This window comes from Oncorhynchus masou, unplaced genomic scaffold (assembly GCF_036934945.1).
Source record: "Oncorhynchus masou masou isolate Uvic2021 unplaced genomic scaffold, UVic_Omas_1.1 unplaced_scaffold_967, whole genome shotgun sequence".
In the NCBI taxonomy this organism is placed as follows: Eukaryota; Metazoa; Chordata; class Actinopteri; order Salmoniformes; family Salmonidae; genus Oncorhynchus; species Oncorhynchus masou.
In genome coordinates, this window is record NW_027016173.1 from 51,267 (window position 1) to 72,500 (window position 21,234).

General features: G+C 51.3%; 1 pseudogene; it reads right to left on the reverse strand.

Annotated features, from left to right (window-relative positions):
- Positions 1-2,415: 2,415 nt before the first annotated feature.
- The window catches only part of LOC135538456 (neuropeptide Y receptor type 2-like), a 30,875-nt pseudogene continuing 12,056 nt past the window's right edge, over positions 2,416-21,234 (reverse strand).

Genomic DNA, 21,234 nt, shown 5'->3' on the forward strand with positions numbered 1-21,234 from the left:
CTATCAGCAGACAGAACTTTGGAGCTACTGTTCTCCATCATTCTATCACCCATTGACTTATACTCTGATGTGGAACTGTTCTCCATCATTCTATCAGCAGACAGAACTCTGATGTGGAGCTACTGTTCTCCATCATTCTATCAGCAGACAGCACTGATGTGGAGCTACTGTTCTCCATCATCCTATCAGCAGACAGACTGATGTGGAGCTACTGTTCTCCATCATTCTATCAGCAGACAGCACTCTGATGTGGAGCTACTGTTCTCCATCATTCTATCAGCAGACACTGATGTGGACACTGTTCTCCATCATTCTATCAGCAGACAGACTGATGTGGAGCTACTGTTCTCCATCATTCTATCAGCAGACACACTGATGTGGAGCTACTGTTCTCCATCATTCTATCAGCAGACAGCACTCTGATGTGGAGCACAGTTCTCCATCATTCTATCAGCAGACAGCACTCTGATGTGGAGCTACTGTTCTCCTCTATCAGCACTCTGTGGAGCTACTGTTCTCCATCATCAGCAGACAGTGATGTGGAGCTACTGTTCTCCATCATTTTATCAGCAGACAGCACTCTGATGTGGAGCTACTGTTCTCCATCATTCTATCAGCAGACAGCAACTGAAACTCCATCATTCTATCAAACAACTGATGTGCAGCTACTGTTCTCCATCATTCTATCAGCAGACAGAACTCTGATGTGGAGCTACTGTTCTCCATCATTCTATCAGCAGACAGCACTCTGATGTGGACTACTGTTCTCCATCATTCATCAGCAGACAGCACTCTGATGTGGAGCTACTGTTCTCCATCATTCTATCAGCAGACAGCACTCTGATGTGGAGCTAGTTCTCCATCATTCTATCAGCAGACAGACTGATGTGCTGTTCTCCATCATTCTATCAGCAGACAACTGAAGCTACTGTTCTCCATCAACTATCAGCAGACAGCACTCTGATGGGGAGCTACTGTTCTCCATCATTTATCACTTGATGTGGAGCTTTTTCCATCTCTCAGCAGACATCTGATTGCTTGTTCTCCATCATTTTTCAGCAGACAGCACTCTGATGGGGATCTTCTCCATCATTTATCAGCAGTGTGATGTGGAGCAGTGTTTCCATCAATCAGCAGACAGCACTCTGATGTGGAGCTACTGTTCTCCATCATTCTATCAGCAGACAGCACTCTGATGAGGAGCTACTGTTCTCCATCATTCTATCAGCAGACAGACTGATCTTATGTGTTCTTTCACAGATGGAGCTAATTATTCATCATTCTATCAGCAGACAGCACTCTGATGTGGAGCTACTTTCTCCATCATTCTATCAGCAGACAGCACTCTTTGTGGAGCTACTGTTCTCCATCATTCTTCAGCAGACAGACTGATGTGGAGCTACTAGGAAATGTCTGTACATTCTTTCTGTGATAATTTATGACATTCTATGACATTAGAAATTTCCATGTATCCATTATATATTCATGTATTATCATGGATTTCAGTCGGTCCATCAACGACACATCACTCCTTTCTTTCACTCCCTCTTCATCTTCTTCATACATCTTGGCTCAAAATCTCACGCCACAGTTTCCCCAACATGCTATGGTTTGTCATGCTTTCCTAATGACACCAGTGTCTCACATTCTTTTCCTGAATCTATCGTTGTGACTCATCACTTCACCTTTCACATTTTCACCATCTCACCCGTTGACTTATAGAAATGCCAAGACATCGAGGGACGGCCGAAAAAACACACACACACACACACACACACACACACACACACACACACACACACACACACACACACACACACACACACACACACACACACACACACACACACACACACACACACACACACACACACACACACACACACACACACACACACACACACACACTACACACACAGACACACGGCACCCTATTCCTCTATCTTGCTCTACTCTCCAGGGCCCTGACAGAGAATAAGGTGCCATTTGGGACACAACAAACTTTTCAAACAACTGTACAGCTGCGACCCAAAAACATTCTGGCATTTGGGACTAAATTTCACCTGTGCACAGCCAGCCAGTCAGCCAGCCAGCCAGCTAGCCAGCCAGTCAGCCAGTCCCAGCCCATTGCTGTTCCCCACTTAGGAACAAACTAAACTGGTTAGAATTTAAGCTCCTTTGTCATTGTTTTTTTCTCTCTGTCATCTTTGTTGTATTTTTTTGCTTCATCCCATCTCTGATATCTTCTCTTCATTTATGTGTTCCGGAAGCAGTGGTTTAATCTCTCTATTCTGTCCTTCTCACCCTCATCTTATGTGTTCTTTCACAGATGCAATTATTCTCTCTCTTCCTTTCTCCCATCTCAGTGATTTTTTCTTCTCTTCCCTACCCTCTTCTTCTATTTCTTTCTCTCTCTCCATCTCTCACTCCTTTCTCCTTCACTCCCTCTTCATCTTCTTCTCTCTCTCCATCTCTCACTCCTTCTCCTTCACTCCCTCTTCATCTTCTTCTCTCTCTCCATCTCACTCCTTTCTCCTTCACTCCCTCTTCATCTTCTTCTCTCTCTCCTACTCTCTATCTTCTGTTTCAGAGGTCTGTAGCATTGAGATGGTTCGTCACAACGTCCTGGGCCTCTAGGTCCATCTTCGTCCCTCCTCCTCCTCCTCCTCCTCCTCCTCCTCCTCCTCCTCCTCCTCCTCCTCCTCCTCCTCCTCCTCCTCCTCCCTCTTTCAATCCTTCTTCTTCACCTCCTGCCTTCCCTCCTCCATCTCTTCCTCCTCCTCCATCTCTTCCTCCTCCTCCATCTCTTCCTCCTCCTCCATCTCTTCCTCCCTTCGGATGCACACTATCCATTCTCTGGTCACAGCGGAACACGGTCGTGAACGCGGTGCGATAGTTGCTGTTCATCCACCCGTAGAGCAAAGGGTTGGCGAACGTTGAGCACATGGCCACCACGTGGAACAGCGTGTACAGCAGTCTAAAATCCCTCATGTCCAAGACGGAGCTGTCGATATCCGTGGCCAATTGAAAAGCGTGGAACGGCAGCCAGCTGACCGCGAACACCACGACCATGGTCACCAGCATCTTGGTGGTTTTGCGTCGGCGGCGGTGGCGGTCATTGCGGCCTGCGGGGGACATGTGGGAACGGAGCTTGGACCAGATACGAGCGTAGGCAAAGGAGATGACGGCTAGAGGGAGAACGTACTGGAGGAGGAGCATGGAGATGGAATAGACTGTCCCGTCTGTCGAGCTGCCCGGCCACTTCTCTGTACACACCTGGAGAAGAGGAGAGAGGGTTAGGGTGTGTGTGTGTGTGTGTGTGTGTGTGTGTGTGTTTGTGAGTGAGACCTACCTGTATAAACTGTCCTGGAGCCAGATTGAAGGTACCATACTCTCTGAAGATAGCTAGTGGACTGGCCAGCACCGCACTCAGTACCCATGTGGCGGCAATCACCCCGAAACACACATCCTTTCTCATCCTGGTCTCCAGGTGGTACACTATACACCTGTCAATCAATCAATCAACCAATCAGTCAGCCAGCCAGTCAATCACCCAGTCAATCAATCAATCCATCACCCAGCCAGTCAATCAGCCAGCCAGTCAAACAATCAGCCAGACAATCAGTCAGCAATCAGTCAAATCAAAATCAAATCAAATCAAAAAAATCAAATCAAATTTATTTGTCACATACACATGGTTAGCAGATGTTAATGCGAGTGTAGCGAAATGCTTGTGCTTCTAGTTCCGACAATGCAGTAATAACCAACAAGTAATCTAACTAACAATTCCTAAACTAATGTCTTATACACAGTGTAAGGGGATAAAGAATATGTACATAAGGATATATGAATGAGTGATGGTACAGAGCAGCATAGGCAAGATACAGTAGATGGTATCGAGTACAGTATATACATATGAGATGAGTATGTAAACAAAGTGGCATAGTTAAAGTGGCTAGTGATACATGTATTACATAAGGATGCAGTCGATGATATAGAGTACAGTATATACGTTTGCATATGAGATGAATAATGTAGGGTAAGTAACATTATATTAGGTAGCATTGTTTAAAGTGGCTAGTGATATATTTACATCATTTCCCATTCAATTCCCATTATTAAAGTGGCTGGAGTTGAGTCAGTGTCAGTGTGTTGGCAGCAGCCACTCAATGTTAGTGGTGGCTGTTTAACAGTCTGATGGCCTTGAGATAGAAGCTGTTTTTCAGTCTCTCGGTCCCAGCTTTGATGCACCTGTATTGACCTCGCCTTCTGGATGATAGCGGGGTGAACAGGCAGTGGCTCGGGTGGTTGATGTCCTTGATGATCTTTATGGCCTTCCTGTAACATCGGGTGGTGTAGGTGTCCTGGAGGGCAGGTAGTTTGTCCCCGGTGATGCGTTGTGCAGACCTCACTACCCTCTGGAGAGCCTTACGGTTGAGGGCGGAGCAGTTGCCGTACCAGGCGGTGATACAGCCCGCCAGGATGCTCTCGATTGTGCATCTGCAGAAGTTTGTGAGTGCTTTTGGTGACAAGCCGAATTTCTTCAGCCTCCTGAGGTTGAAGAGGCGCTGCTGCGCCTTCTTCACGATGCTGTCTGTGTGAGTGGACCAATTCAGTTTGTCTGTGATGTGTATGCCGAGGAACTTAAAACTTGCTACTCTCTCCACTACTGTTCCATCGATGTGGATAGGGGGGTGTTCCCTCTGCTGTTTCCTGAAGTCCACAATCATCTCCTTATTTTTGTTGACGTTGAGTGTGAGGTTATTTTCCTGACACCACACTCCGAGGGCCCTCACCTCCTCCCTGTAGGCCGTCTCGTCGTTGTTGGTAATCAAGCCTACCACTGTTGTGTCGTCCGCAAACTTGATGATTGAGTTGGAGGCGTGCGTGCAGTCATGGGTGAACAGGGAGTACAGGAGAGGGCTCAGAACGCACCCTTGTGGGGCCCCAGTGTTGAGGATCAGCGGGGAGGAGATGTTGTTACCTACCCTCACCACCTGGGGGCGGCCCGTCAGGAAGTCCAGTACCCAGTTGCACAGGGCGGGGTCGAGACCCAGGGTCTCGAGCTTGATGACGAGCTTGGAGGGTACTATGGTGTTAAATGCCGAGCTGTAGTCGATGAACAGCATTCTCACATAGGTATTCCTCTTGTCCAGATGGGTTAGGGCAGTGTGCAGTGTGGTTGAGATTGCATCGTCTGTGGACCTATTTGAGCGGTAAGCAAATTGGAGTGGGTCTAGGGTGTCAGGTAGGGTGGAGGTGATATGGTCCTTGACTAGTCTCTCAAAGCACTTCATAATGACGGAAGTGAATGCTACGGGGCGGTAGTCGTTTAGCTCAGTTACCTTAGCTTTCTTGGGAACAGGAACAATGGTGGCCCTCTTGAAGCATGTGGGAACAGCAGACTGATATAGGGATTGATTGAATATGTCCGTAAACACACCAGCCAGCTGGTCTGCGCATGCTCTGAGGGCACGGCTGGGGATGCCGTCTGGGCCTGCAGCCTTGCGAGGGTTAACACGTTTAAATGTTTTACTCACCTCGGCTGCAGTGAAGGAGAGACCGCATTTTTCCGTTGCAGGCCGTGTCAGTGGCACTGTATTGTCCTCAAAGCGGGCAAAAATGTATTTAGTCTGCCTGGGAGCAAGACATCCTGGTCCGTGACTGGGCTGGGTTTCTTCCTGTAGTCCGTGATTGACTGTAGACCCTGCCACATGCCTCTTGTGTCTGAGCCGTTGAATTGGGATTCTACTTTGTCTCTGTACTGACGCTTAGCTTGTTTGATAGCCTTACGGAGGGAATAGCTGCATTGTTTGTATTCAGTCATGTTACCAGACACCTTGCCCTGATTGAAAGCAGTGGTTCGCGCTTTCAGTTTCATGCGAATGCTGCCATCAATCCAAGGTTTCTGGTTAGGGAATGTTTTAATCGTTGCTATGGGAACGACATCTTCAACGCACGTTCTAATGAACTCGCACACCGAATCAGCGTATTCGTCAATGTTGTTATTTGACGCAATACGAAACATGTCCCAGTCCACGTGATGGAAGCAGTCTTGGAGTGTGGAGTCAGCTTGGTCGGACCAGCGTTTGACAGACCTCAGCGTGGGAGCTTCTTTTTTTAGCTTTTGTCTGTAGGCAGGTATCAGCAAAATGGAGTCGTGGTCAGCTTTTCCGAAAGGGGGGCGGGGCAGGGCCTTATATGCGTCGCGGAAGTTAGAGTAACAGTGATCCAAGGTTTTTCCTCCCCTGGTTGCGCAATCGATATGCTGATAAAATTTAGGGAGTCTTGTTTTCAGATTAGCCTTGTTAAAATCCCCAACAACGATGAATGCAGTCTCCGGATAAATGGTTTCCAGTTTGCAAAGTGTTAAATAAAGTTCGTTCAGAGCCATCAATGTGTCGATGGGGGGATATATACGGCTGTGATTATAATCGAAGAGAATTCTCTTGGTAGATAATGCGGTCTACATTTGATTGTGAGGAATTCTAAATCAGGTGAACAGAAGGATTTGAGTTCCTGTATGTTTCTTTCATCGCACCATGCCTCGTTAGCCATAAGGCATACACCCCCACCCCTCTTCTTACCAGAAAGGTGTTTGTTTCTGTCGGCGCGATGCGTGGAGAAACCCGTTGGCTGCACCGCATCCGAGAGCATCTCTCCAGTGAGCCATGTTTCCGTGAAGCAAAGAACGTTACAGTCTCTGATGTCCCTCTGGAATGCTACCCTTGCTCGGATTTCATCAACCTTGTTGTCAAGAGACTGGACATTGGCAAGAAGAATGCTAGGAAGTGGGGCACGATGTGCCCGTCTCCGTAGCCTGACCAGAAGACCGCCACGTTTCCCTCTTTTTCGGAGTCGTTTTTTGGGTCGCTGCAATCGATCCATTCCGTTGTCCTGTTTGTAAGGCAGAACACAGGATCCGCGTAGCGAAAAACATATTCTTGGTCGTACTGATGGTGAGTTGACGCTGATCTTATATACAGTAGTTCTTCTCGGCTGTATGTAATGAAACCTAAGATGACCTGAGGTACTAATGTAAGAAATAACACGTCAGCCAGCCAATCAGTCAGTCAGCCAGTCAATCAATCAGTCAGTCAGCCAGTCAATCAGTCAGTTAGTCAGTTAATCAATAACTCAGTCAGTCAATGAATGAATAAACTAATCAAGCAATTAATAAATGAACCTTGATGAAGTCTCACCTGTGTCTATCGAGGGCTATGACGTTGAGCGTCACCGTGGATACGTGGACAGCCAATCCCTGTGCATAGGGAAGCAGGAAACAAAGCAGCTGGCCAAACTTCCACTCCCGAGCAGAGTATAGACCAACGTGAAGGGGAGACATAATGTATTCACCAGGAGGTCAGCTAGAGAGAGAGAGGGGAAGGGTTGGAGACAAACAGACAGACAGACAGACAGACAGACAGACAGACAGACAGACAGACAGACAGACAAAAGAGAGAGATAGATAGATAGATAGATAGATAGATAAAGAGATAAAGAGATGCAGAGAGAGAGACAGGTTAGCCAGCCAGTCAATCATTCAGTCTGACGGATTGATTGACAGGTAACCCTAAAAGGACTTGCCTAGTTAAATAAAGGTTAAATAAAATATACAAAAAATAAAAATGTTTCCATGTATAATTGTTTTTGTTAATATACAGCACCAGTCAAAAGTTTGGACACACCTACTCATTCAAAGGTTTTCTTATTTTTTTTAACTATTTTTAGAATAATAGAGAATACATTAAAACTATGAAATAACTCATACGGAATCATGTAGTAACCCAAAAAAGTGTTGAACAAATCTAAATATATTTGAGCCCTTTACACAGCCTGGAGGTGTGTTTTGGGTCATTGTCCTGTTGAAGAACATGCGTGATAGACAAGAGGCATGCAAAGCTGTCAACAAGACTACATTGAAGAATCCTTAAATATAAAAAATATATATATTTTGATTTGTTTAACACTTTTTTGGGGGTTACTACATGATTCCATGTTGTGTTGTTTCATAGTTTTGATGTCTTCACTATTATTCTACAATGTAGAAAATAAAGGAACAAAAAAAAATAATAATAAATTTAGTAGGTTTGTCTAAACGTTTCACTGGGACTGTACATAATACTATTTTTGCTCAAACATATTGTTATTTTATGTAATACTGCATATACTGTACATTGCTTTGACAACAATTCTTAACATAGACCAGAGGAGTGAGAAGTGAGAGAAATGAACAGTGACATAAGAGACAAGAGAGAGAGAGATGTGTTCGACACCTTTAACTAACCATGACAGAGACTGGGGTTAGACACAAGGTTAGCCTCAGCACATGACATGACAGAAAGAAGACGTGAAAAGTCAACTGATTTAAGACCAATGGGCTTTTGGGTCAAGGAGCCGACCAACGGGTTGACAAGCGATGGTTGGACATTGCCTATGCTGTCGTATCTGACATCTGTAATTTGGCCTAAACTGGAGCGCGGCACTAAACCTGCAGGAGACTGACTGACATCATTTTTTATTTTTCCTTTATTTAACCAGGCAAGTCAGTTAAGAACAAATTCTTATTTTCAATGACGGCCTGGGAACAGTGGGTTAACTGCCTTTTCAGGGGCAGAACGACAGATTTGTACCTTGTCAGCTCGGGGGTATGTTACTAGTCCAACGCTCTAACCACTAGGCTATGCTCTAACCACTAGGCTACCCTGCCGCCCCTCCACTCTAACCACTAGGCTACCCTGCCACCCCTCCACTCTAACCACTAGGCTACCCTGCCGCCCCTCCATTCTAACAACTAGGCTACCCTGCCGCCCCATTTGAGGAGACTGGTGACTTGAACCCCTGGACAATTTCTACAAAAACATTGTTCTGGTACTGAACATGTTTAAACTTGTTTTCACTATTCAACCACTTGTTCTTGCTACCCTGAACATGTTTAAACTTGTTTTCACTCTTAAACACTCTTTTTTTCTTGGTACTGAACATCTGTCATCGGCTACCCTTTGTGCTTGTCTCTAACCCCTTCCAGGTGCCTCCACTCTAACCACTTCCAGGTGCCTCCGCCCCATTTGAGGAGACTCCAGGTGACTTGAACCCCCTGGACAGGTTTCTACAAAAACATTGTTCTTTGTGTACCCTCCATGTTTAAACTTGTTTCCAGGTGTTCAACACTCCTTTGTCTTGGTACACCATGTTCCAAACCAGGTTTTCACTCTTCCAGGTGTCTCCAACCTTTTTTCCAGGTGTCTCCAACCCCTCCATCACCCCACCAGGTGTTCACCCTTCCAGGTGTCTCCAACCCCTCCAGGTGTCTCCACCCCCCCACCAGGTGTCTCCACCCCCTTCCAGGTGTCTCCACCCCCTCCAGGTGTCTCCACCCCCACCAGGTGTCTCCACCCCCACCAGGTGTCTCCACCCCCTTCCAGGTGTCTCAACCCCTCCACCCCCACCAGGTGTCTCCACCCCCACCAGGTGTCTCCACCCCCCACCAGGTGTCCCCATTTCCCCTCATTATCCCCTGTGTATTTATACCCCTCTGTTTGTCTGTTGCCAGTTAGTTTTGTTATGTGCCTACCCGTGTTTTTCCCCTTTGCACCTGTCTTTCTCTAGTTCCTGCTTTCAAGTTTTCCCGGTTTTAACAATTCTGGTGCCTCCACCCCCTTCCAGGTGACAGCCTGCCCCCCTGAGGTGCCTGACCCTGACCCTGAGCCCCCTTCCAGGTGTCTCCAGCCCCCTTCCAGGTGTCTCCTGACCCCCCCTCCAGGTGCTGAGCCTGCCCTTACCTGAGCTGCCCTCCTGAGCCCCCTGATCCTGAGCCTGTCCCTGAGCCTGAGCCCCCTCCTGAGGTGCCCTGACCCTGACCCCCCCTGAACCTGAGCCTGCCCTGACCCTGAGCCTGCCCTGAGAGCCTGCCCTGACCCTGAGCCTGCCCTCCAGGTGCCTCCACCCTGAGCCTTGCCCTGACCCTGAGCCTGTCTGACCCTGAGCCTGCCCTGACCCTGAGCCTGCCTGACCCTGAGCCCCCCTCCACCCTGAGCCTGCCCTGACCCTGAGCCTGCCCTGACCCTGAGCCTGCCCTGACCCTGAGCCTGCCCTGATCCTGAGCCTGCCCTGACCCTGAGCCTGAGCCCCCTTCCTGAGCCTGCCCTGACCCTGAGCCCCCTGCCCTGACCCTGAGCCTGCCCTGACCCTGAGCCTGCCCTGAGGTGTCTCCACCCTGAGCCCCCCCTGAGCCTGCCTGCCCTGACCCTGAGCCTGCCCTGAGCCAGGTGACCCTGAGCCTGCCCTGAGCCTGAGCCTGCCCTGACCCTGAGCCTGCCCTGACCCTGCCTGAGCCTGCCCTGACCCTGAGCCTGCCCTCCTGAGCCTGCCCAGCCTGCCCCCCTGAGCCTGCCCTGATCCTGTCTCCCTGAGCCTGCCCTGACCCTGAGCCTGCCCTGACCCTGAGCCTGCCCTGACCCTGAGCCTGCCCTGACCCTGACCCTGAGCCCCCTGACCCTGAGCCTGTGACCCTGCCCTGACCCTGAGCCCCTGAGCCTGCCTGCCCTGAGCCCCCCTGACCCTGAGCCTGTCTCCACCCCCTGAGCCTGCCCTGACCCTGCCTGCCCCCTGAGCCTGCCCCCTGAGCCTGAGCCTGACCCTGAGCCTGCCCTGTGTCTGCCCTGACCCCCCTGACCCTGACCCTGGCCCTGACCCTGACCCTGACCCTGACCCTGAGCCCTGAGCCTGCCCTGACCCTGACCCTGACCCTGACCCTGACCCTGAGCCTGCCTGAGCCCTGACCCTGAGCCTGCCCCTGAGCCTGCCCTGACCCTGACCCTGACCCTGAGCCTGAGCCTGCCTGACCCTGAGCCTGACCCTGCCTTCCCGTTCTGTACCTTCGGACTCTGCTATGGACTACTGGTCTCTGCTTGCCCCCCCCCGGTTTTGTAATAAACTTTTGTTACTTCAGGAAACTGTCTACATCTAGGTCTTCCTCTGTGCTTTGACAATGTCTAACCCCCAAGAGTCTTCACTGTTCAACACCACATGTATTTCCTGTTGGCTCAGTGGTAGTGTGACATCTTTGGGAGATATATACACACAAACACACACACAGGTGTCACACACACACCCCTTCACAGGTGTCACACACCCCCACACACAGGTGTCTCACTCCCCCACACACACACACACACACACGCACCCTCAGTGCCCAATGACACACGAACACGAAGCTAAACACGGGAATACACACACACACCACTCCAGGTGTCTCCACACCCCCACCACACACTCCACCCCTCCAGGTGTCACACACACCCCACACACAGGTGTCTCACACCCACTCCAGGTGTCTCAGACCCAATGGCACAGGGAATGTCACACACAGACCCAGACAGTGACTCCACACCCCACCAGACAGACTCCACAGACACCCACACAGGTGACACACACACCCCAGACAGACAGACAGGTGTCAGACCAGACACACACACACTTCACTAACCCCCAATTTCTCAGAAACGTAAAAATATTACACCAGAACCCCACACACACACAGGTGTCTCACACCCCACACACACACACACACACTTCACTAACCCCAATTTCTCAGAAACGTAAAAATATTACATGCCAGAACATCTGAGTCATCACTCCAAACTAACCTAGGGGCCTCACCACACACACACACTGAGAATGAGGTCCTCTTATTTTGTCTCTCTGTGAAAGTAGCTCTCGAGAAAGAGAGTTAGGAAGACAGACAGAGAGACAGACAGACAGACAGAGACAGACAGACAGACAGACAGACAGGCAGACAGGCAGGCAGACAGACAGACAGACAGAATGGCAGACAGACAGACAGACAGACAGACAGACAGACAGACAGAATGGCAGACAGACAGACAGACAGACAGGCAGACAGACAGACAGAGAGACAGACAGACAGACAGACAGACAGACAGACAGACAGACAGACAGACAGACAGACAGACAGACAGGCAGACAGACAGGCAGACAGACAGGCAGACAGACAGACAGACAGACAGACAGACCATCTATATAAAAAGCTACCTACCCCGAGGTTAGCTATGAAGAAGTTAGTCACGGTCCCAGCCTTGAAGCGATACACCACGTATATGACCAGAGAGTTCCCCCTACTCCTAGTAGTATAATGGTACTGTAGGCCAGGATTAAACCACCTGACCCCTACTAGCTTAGTACTGTCCCCCAGTCCTGCCAGAGAGCTGTCTCCACCCCCCACTCCGGGTGTCTCCCCCCCCCAAATCCAGGGGGGCTCCGGGAGGGCACACCCCCTGGTGGGGTGTCCAGTCACCCCAGGTGCCTCCGTGGGGACCCCAGGTGTCTCCACCCCCTTGGCCAGGTGTCTCCATTTTCCCCCTTCCAGGTGTCTCCTGTCCCCCACCAGGGTGTCTCACGCGCCCCCTCACGAAATGAGTGTCTCCACCCCACGCCGCGTGTCTCCTCACCACACGCACACACGCACGCACACACACACACCACGCACACACACACCACACACCACGGTGTCTCACACACACACACACACCAGGCACACACACACACACACACCACACACCACGCACGCACGCACACACACGCACCACACACACACGCACGCACACACCACACACCACACACACACACACACCCACTCCACGGTGTCACGCACGCACCACACACACCACGCACGCACACACACACACGCACGCACGCACACACACACGCGCACGCACGCACACACCCACGCACGCACGCACACACACACCACCACACACAGGTGTCACACACACGCACCACGCCTTCCACGCACGTGTCACACACACGCACACACACACACGCACGCACACACACACACCACCACACACAGGTGTAACTCCTCAGAGACAGTCATTCCAGGTGTCACACCCCCTCCAGGTGTCTCCTCCCCCTATCTGTCTGATTTGGTGTTCCTCCTAGAATGTCCTAGGTGTCTAAGCAACCCCTGGAGGCAGGGCTGTCTCCTATAGAGCCCTCAGGTGTTTAACCTAGATGAAAAGTTTGTCTTGACCCCCTCCAGGTGTCTTCCTCCCCCTTCCTGACTGTCTCTGCCTGGGTGGTGCTCCAACCCCTCCAGGTGTCTCCCCCCTCCAGAATGTCTCCTCAGCTTCCAGGTGTCTCCTGAGCGCCATTTTCATCTGTCTCCACCCCCACCAGGTGTCTCCCCTTGAGGTGTCTCCACCCCCCTTCCAGGAGTGTCTGACCAGAAAGGCCTCCAGGTGAACCCTCCACCCCCTGGCCAGGTGTCTCCACCCCCACTGGGTGTCTGCCTTGGGCCATGCTCCACCCCCTCCTTGAGTGGGTTGAGTCACTGACGTGATCTTCCTGTCTGGGTTGGCACCCCCACCCTTGGGTGTGAGGGAGATCTTTGTATACCTGCCTTGTCTCAGGATGTTAAGTTGTTGGTTGGAGATATCCTTCTAGTAGTTGTTTTGGCAAAATGGGTGGGGTTATATCCTTCCTGTTTGGCCCTGTCCCATCGGATGGGGCCTGTCTTTGACCCTCTCCTGTCTCAGCCTCCAGTATTTATGCTGCAGTAGTTTGTGTCCTAGGGTCAGTCTGTTATATCTGGAGTACTTCTCCTGCCCTGTGTGAATTTAAGTATGCCTCCCTAATACCCTCCCTTTGACTCTTTCTTTCTTGAGCCTCTCCCAGAGGACCTGAGCCCTGACTCCCTGTCTTGATGACTCCTTGCTGTCCCCCAACAGGCCGTGCTGCTGCTCCAGACCCTGACGCCCCTACACTCTAACCACTACACTCCAACCACTGGGATACGCGCCGCCCCTACACTCTAACCACTGGGATACGCTGCCGCCCCTACACTCTAACCACTGATCCAACCACTGACTCTGAACCTGCCCCTGACCCTGACCCTGAGCATGCTGAGCCTGACACTCTAACCCTGACCCTGACCCTGACACCTAACCACTACACCTAACCACTGGGATACCTGACCCTAACCACTGAGCGCTGCCGCCCCTACACCCTAACCACTGGCCTGCTAACCCTACACTCTGACACTGACCCTGACCCTGACACCTAACCACTGACTCTAACCCTGGGACCCTAACCCTACACTCTAACCACTACACCCTAACCACTGGGATACGCCTGACCCTGACACCTAACCACTACGCCTGCCACTGACCCTGACCACTACCTCTAACCACTACACTCCAACCACTGGGATACGCTGCCGACCCTAACCCTGACACCTAACCACTGGGACCCTGACCCTGACACCTAACCCCTACACCCAACCACTGGGATACGCTGCCCCTACCCTAACCACTGACACTCTAACCACTGGGCGCTGCCCCTACACTCTAACCACTACACTCAACCACTGGGATACGCTGCCGATCCCCTACACTCTAACCACTGGGATTTGTAATACACTTTAACCCCTACACTCTAACCACTGGGTCTACATCTAGGTCTTCCTCTGAGCTAACCTGGGATATGGGATTGACAATAACCACTACACCTAACCACTGGGATACGCTTCACGTCCCCAACACTCTAACCATGTACACTTTAACCCTGTTGGCTCAGTGGTAGTGTGACATCCAACCACTGGGAGATATATACACTCTAACCACTGGGACACGCCCACACACTCTAACCACTACACTCTAACCACTGGGACACGCACACGCCACACACACTAACCACTACACTCTAACCACTGGGATACGCTGCCGCCCCACACTCTAAGGCCCACACTCCAACCACTGGGACACGCTGCCGCCCCTACACTCTAACCACTGGGATACGCTGCAGGAATACACCACTACACTCTAACCACTGGGATACGCACACCCACACACTAACCACTACACTCTAACCACTGGGACACGCACACGCCCCTACACTCTAACCACTACACTCCAACCACTGGGACGCACGCCACACACTCTAACCACTGGGACACGCTGCCGATCCCCACACTCTAACCCTCAGACCCACTGACACACTCTAACCACTACACTCTAACCACTGGGAATACCCTCAGACCCACATCTAACCAGGGAATAGGATGAATACACACCAGATACGACAGACAGACAGACACCACTGGGACACGCTGACCACCCCTACACCTAACCACTGGGACACTCACACACACACTCTAACCACTGGGACAGACAGACACACTCTAACCACTGGGAGACACAGACACACACACATCTAACACACACACAGACACTCTAACCACTACAGACAACCACTGGGACAGACAGACAGACAACCAGACACAGACCGACACACTAACCACTACACTCCAACCACACGCACACCCACTACACTCTAACCACTGGGACACGCACACACACACACTCTAACCACACACTCTAACCACACACTCTAACCACACACTTAACCACTGGGAACCCCAATTTCTAACCACTGGGAAACGCCCTACACTAAAAATACTACATGCCAACCACTGGGACGTCATCCACTACACTCTAACCACTGGGGCATCGCCCCTACACTCTAACCCCTACACACAACCACTGAGAATGAGGTCCTGCTTAACCACTTTTGTCTCTCTGTGAAAGTACACTCTAACCACTGGGAGAGTTAGGAACATTCTAACCACTGGGAGACAGACAGACACACTCTAACAGACACTCAGACACTACACTCAACCAGGCACGCAGACAGACAGACAGACTAACCACTGGCAGACAGACAGACAGACAGACAACCAGACAGACAGACAGGCAGACAGGCAGGCTAAGGCAGGCAGGCAGCCCCACTCTAACCAGACACTCTAACAGACCATGGCAGACAGACAGACAGACTAACCACTGGCAGACAGCCCAGACAGACAACCAGACAGACAGACAGACACTGGGACAGACAGACCATCTATCTAACCACTACACCTAACCACTGGGATACGGTACACTCTAACCCTACAGTTAACCACGGTACCTCAGCGTCTGACACTCTAACCACCACGTATATGACCTAACCACTGGGATTCCCTACACTCTAACCCTAGTAGTATACCATGGTACTGTAGGCCACATTAAAACCACCTGGACCCCTACTAACCACTTAGTACTGTCCCCAGTCCTAACCACTGGGAGAGCTGTCCCCACTCTAACCACTACACTCTAACCACTGGGACCGTGCCCCCCCAAGTCTCCCAAATCCAGGAGGGGCTAACCACTACACTCCAACCACGAATCTTCCGTGGTACACTCGTCAACCACTGGGATCGCTGCCGCCCCTACACTCTAACCCTACACTCTAACCACTGGGATACGTTGCCACCCGTACACTCTAACACTGGGACACGCTGCCGATCCCCTACACTCTAACCACAATGCTGTCGGATAAGAGAAGGGATGCATCTTGGGAGATGTTGGCTACACTCTAGGTAATCCATTTTTCCTGGGCTACTAGTCACATGTCCTAACCACCCCTGTCCGTCCGAGGCACACTCTAACCCCTACAGGGTAACCACTGGGAAGCTGAGAAAGGCAACCACTGGGAAATGAGTGCCCCACACTCTAACCACTGGGATACGCTGCCGCCCCCACACTCTAACCACTACACCTAACCACTGGGATACGCACGCACTACACTCTAACCACTGGGCGCGCACACACTCTAACCACACACACTAACCACTGGGACACGCTGCCGCCCCACACTCTAACCCCTACACTCCAACCACTGGGATACGCTGCCGCCCTACACTCTAACACACACGCCGATCCCCACACTCTAACCACTGGGATACGCACGCCCTACACTCTAACCACTACACTCTAACCACTGGGCACGCTGCCGCCCCACACTCTAACCACTACACTCTAACCACTGGGATACGCTGCCGCTCCTACACTCTAACCACTACACTCCAACCACTGGGATACGCTGCCGCCCTACACTCTAACCACTACACTCCAACACGCTGCCGCCCCTACACTCTAACCACTGGGACACGCACGCCCTACACACTCTAACCCCTACACTCTAACCACTGGGATACGCTGCCCCCTACACTCTAACCACTGGGATACGCTGCCACCCCTACACTCTAACCACTGGGACGCTGCCGCCCACACTCTAACCACTGGGACACGCTGCCGCCCCCTACACTCTAACCACTGGGATACGCTGCCGCCCCTACACTCTAACCACTACACTCTAACCACTGGGCACGCACGCCCCACACTCTAACCACTGGGATACGCTGCCACCACTACACTCTAACCACTACACTCTAACCACTACACTCTAACCACTACACTCTAACCACTGGGATACGCTGCCGCCCCTACACTAACCACTGGGTTGCTAACACTCTAACAGTCATTGGGATACGCTGGGCGGTCCACTACGTTAACCACTGGGATTGCCGCCCCTACACTCTAACCCCTACAAACATTCCAACATGGGCTTGCGATCCCCTACACTCTAACTGTCTGATTTGGTGTTGCCGTACCTAGAATGTCTAACCACTGGGAATGTCTAAGCAACCAGCTGGAGGCAGGGCTTTCTACACTATAACCACTACATTAACCACTGGGAATGGTCTGTTTAACCATGTGATAGATGAAACTTTGTCTTAACCACTGGGATCTCTTCAGATCTCTTCCCACTACACTCTAATGATTGAGTGTAGTCTGGCCCACAGTGTGAAGTTGACACTCTAACCACTGGAACGATGAACCTCCCTGACTGTCTCACGCCGCCCACCCTACACTCTGCCTGGCCGGTTCTACCCACTCTCTAACCACTGGGATTCTCTGCCTCTAACCCTACATTCGGGGGCTGAGTCACTGGCTTACTGGTGCTCTTTCATAACCGTCCCTAAGGGGATACGCTGCCGTCACTAACCACTACAGTGGGTAACCAGTCACTGACGTGATCTTCCTGTCTGGGTTGGCGCCCCACTCTAACCACTGGGTTTAACCACGTGAGGGAGATCTTTGTGGGCTACACTCTAACCACCTTGTCTCAGGATGTTAAGTTGTTGGTTGGAGATATCCTTCTAGTTGTGTGGGGGCTGTGCTTTGGCAAAATGGGTGGGGTTATATCCTTAACCCTGTTTGGCCCTGTCTAAACACTGTCTTCGGATGGGGATAGTGTCTCCTGACCCTCTCCTGTCTCAGCCTCCAGTATTTATGTTGCAGTAGTTTGTGTCAGGGGGCTAGGGTCAGTCTGTTATATCTAACCAGTACTTCTCCACTCTAACCCTGGGATTTAAGTATGCTCTCTCTAATACTTTCTCTCTCTTTCTCTCTAACTTTCTTTCTTACTTTCTCTCTCACTCCCAGAGGACCTGAGCCCTAACCATGCCTGGGACTCCCTGTCTTGATGACTCCTTGCTGTCCCCAGTCCAACACGTGCTAACCACTACACTTTCAACTGTTCACTGGGATATTATTTGACCATGCTGGTCATTTGTGAACATTTAACATCCTTTGAACTCTAAACACTGGGATACGCTGCCGCCCTACACTCTAACCACTGGGATAACCACTCTGCCGCCCCTACACTCTAACCACTACCGCGCCCTACACTCTAACCACTGGGATACACTCTAACCACTACACTCTAACCACACGCTACACTCCAAACCACTGGGATACGCTGCCGCCACTACACTCTAACCACTACACTCTCCTACACTCTAACCACTGGGATACGCTGCCGCCCCTACACTCTAACCACTACACTCTAACCACTACACTCCAACCACTGGGATATGCTGCCGCCCCTACACTCCTAACCACACACTCTAACCACTGGGATGCCGCCCCTACACTCTAACCACTACACTCTAACCACTGGGATACGCTGCCGCCCTACACTCTAACCACTACACTCTAACCCCTACACTCTAACTAACCACTGGGATACGCTGCCGCCCCTACACTCTAACCACTACACTCTAACCACTGGGATACGCCCCCACTAACACTCCAACCACTGGGATACGCTGCCGCTACCGCCCCTACATCTAACACCTAACCACTCTAACCACTACACTCCAACCACTGGGATACGCTGCCGCCCCTACACTCCAACCACTACACTCTAACCACTGGGATACGCTGCCCCGATCCCCTACACTCTAACCACACGCTGCCGCCCCTACACTCTAACCCCTACACTCTAACCACTGGGATACGCTGCCGCCCCTACACTCTAACCACTGGGACACTCTAACCACTACACTCTAACCACTGGGATATGCTGCCGCCCCTACACTCTAACCCCTACACTCTAACCACTGGGATACGCTGCCACCCCTACACTCTAACCACTGGGATACGCTGCCGCCCTAACACTCTAACCCCTACACTCTAACCACTGGGATACGCTGCCCACTGGGACACTCTAACCACTACACTCTAACCCACTACACCTAACCACTACACTCTAACCACTGGGATACGCTGCCGCCCCTACACTCTAACCCCTACACTCTAACCACTGGGATACGCTGCCGCCCCTACACTCTAACCACTGGGATACGCTGCCGCCCCTACACTCTAACCACTGGGATACGCTGCCGCCCCTACACTCTAACCACTGGGATACGCTGCCGCCCCTACACTCTAACCACTGCCCCTACACTAACCACTCTAACCACTGGGATACGCTGCCGCCCTACCTCTACACTCTAACCACTACACTCTAACCACTGGGATACGCTGCCGCCCCTACACTCTAACCACTGGGATACGCTGCCTAACCCTACACTCTAACCACTACACTCTAACCACTGGGATACGCTGCCGCCCCTACACTCTAACCACTACACTCCAACCACTGGGATACGCTGCCGCCCCTACACTCTAACCCCTACACTCTAACCACTGGGATACGCTGCCGCCCCTACACTCTAACCACTACACTCCAACCACTGGGATACGCTGCCGATCCCCTACACTCTAACCACTACACTCCAACCACTGTGATACGCTGCCGCCCCTACACTCTAACCACTACACTCCAACCACTGGGATACGCTGCCGATCTCCTACACTCTAACCACTGGGATATGCTGCCGCCCCCTACACTCTAACCCCTACACTCTAACCACTGGGATACGCTGCCGCCCCTACACTCTAACCACTACACTCTAACCCCTACACTCTAACCACTGGGATACACTGCCGCCCCTACACTCTAACCCCTACACTCTAACCACTGGGATACGCTGCCGCCCCTACACTCTAACCACTACACTCTAACCACTACACTCTAACCACTGGGATACGCTGCCGCCCCTACACTCTAACCACTGGGATACGCTGCCGCCCCTACACTCTAACCACTGGGATACGCTGCCGCCCCTACACTCTAACCACTGGGATACGCTGCCGCCCTACACTCTAACCACTACACACTCTAACCACTGGGATACGCTGCCCACTACACTTTAACCACTGGGATACGCTGCCGCCTCTAACCACTACACACTCTAACCACTACACTCCAACCACTGGGATACGCTGCCGATCCTGGGATACGCTGCCGCCCATACACTCTAACCACTACACTCTAACCACTACACTCTAACCACTGGGATACGCTGCCGCCCCTACACTCTAACCACTACACTCCAACCACTGGGATACGCTGCCGATCCCCTACACTCTAACCACTACACTCCAACCACTACACTCTAACCACTGGGAACTGGGATACGCTGCCGCCCCATTGGTGGATGGTGACATGTGGTAACAGAATACTGCTGGAGGCAACTTGTTGAGTGAATTTGTGCGTTCAAGTGTGTGCTTTCACTTAAAGACAAGGAAACACACACACACACACACACACACACACACACACACACACACACACACACACACACACACACACACACACACACACACACACACACACACACACACACACACACACACACACACACACACACACAGTGTGTGTAAGAGCGCCTGAAGCTAGGCGATGAACTGTATCAGAGGTCAAATCTTATTTTATTTGTCACATGCTTGGTAAACAACAGGTGTAGACAGTGAAATGCTCACTTATGGGGGGTACCAGTACCAGTACCTTGCCTGAAGGGAAGAGCTGAACCTCTTTCCTGAGAAATAGAGATGAGAGGGAGAGGAAGAGAAAAAAAAATAGGTGTGAACCCAGCTAGCACATTTTGTACCTTGGAAGTTCTGGGAACGTACGTTTTTGGTTTCC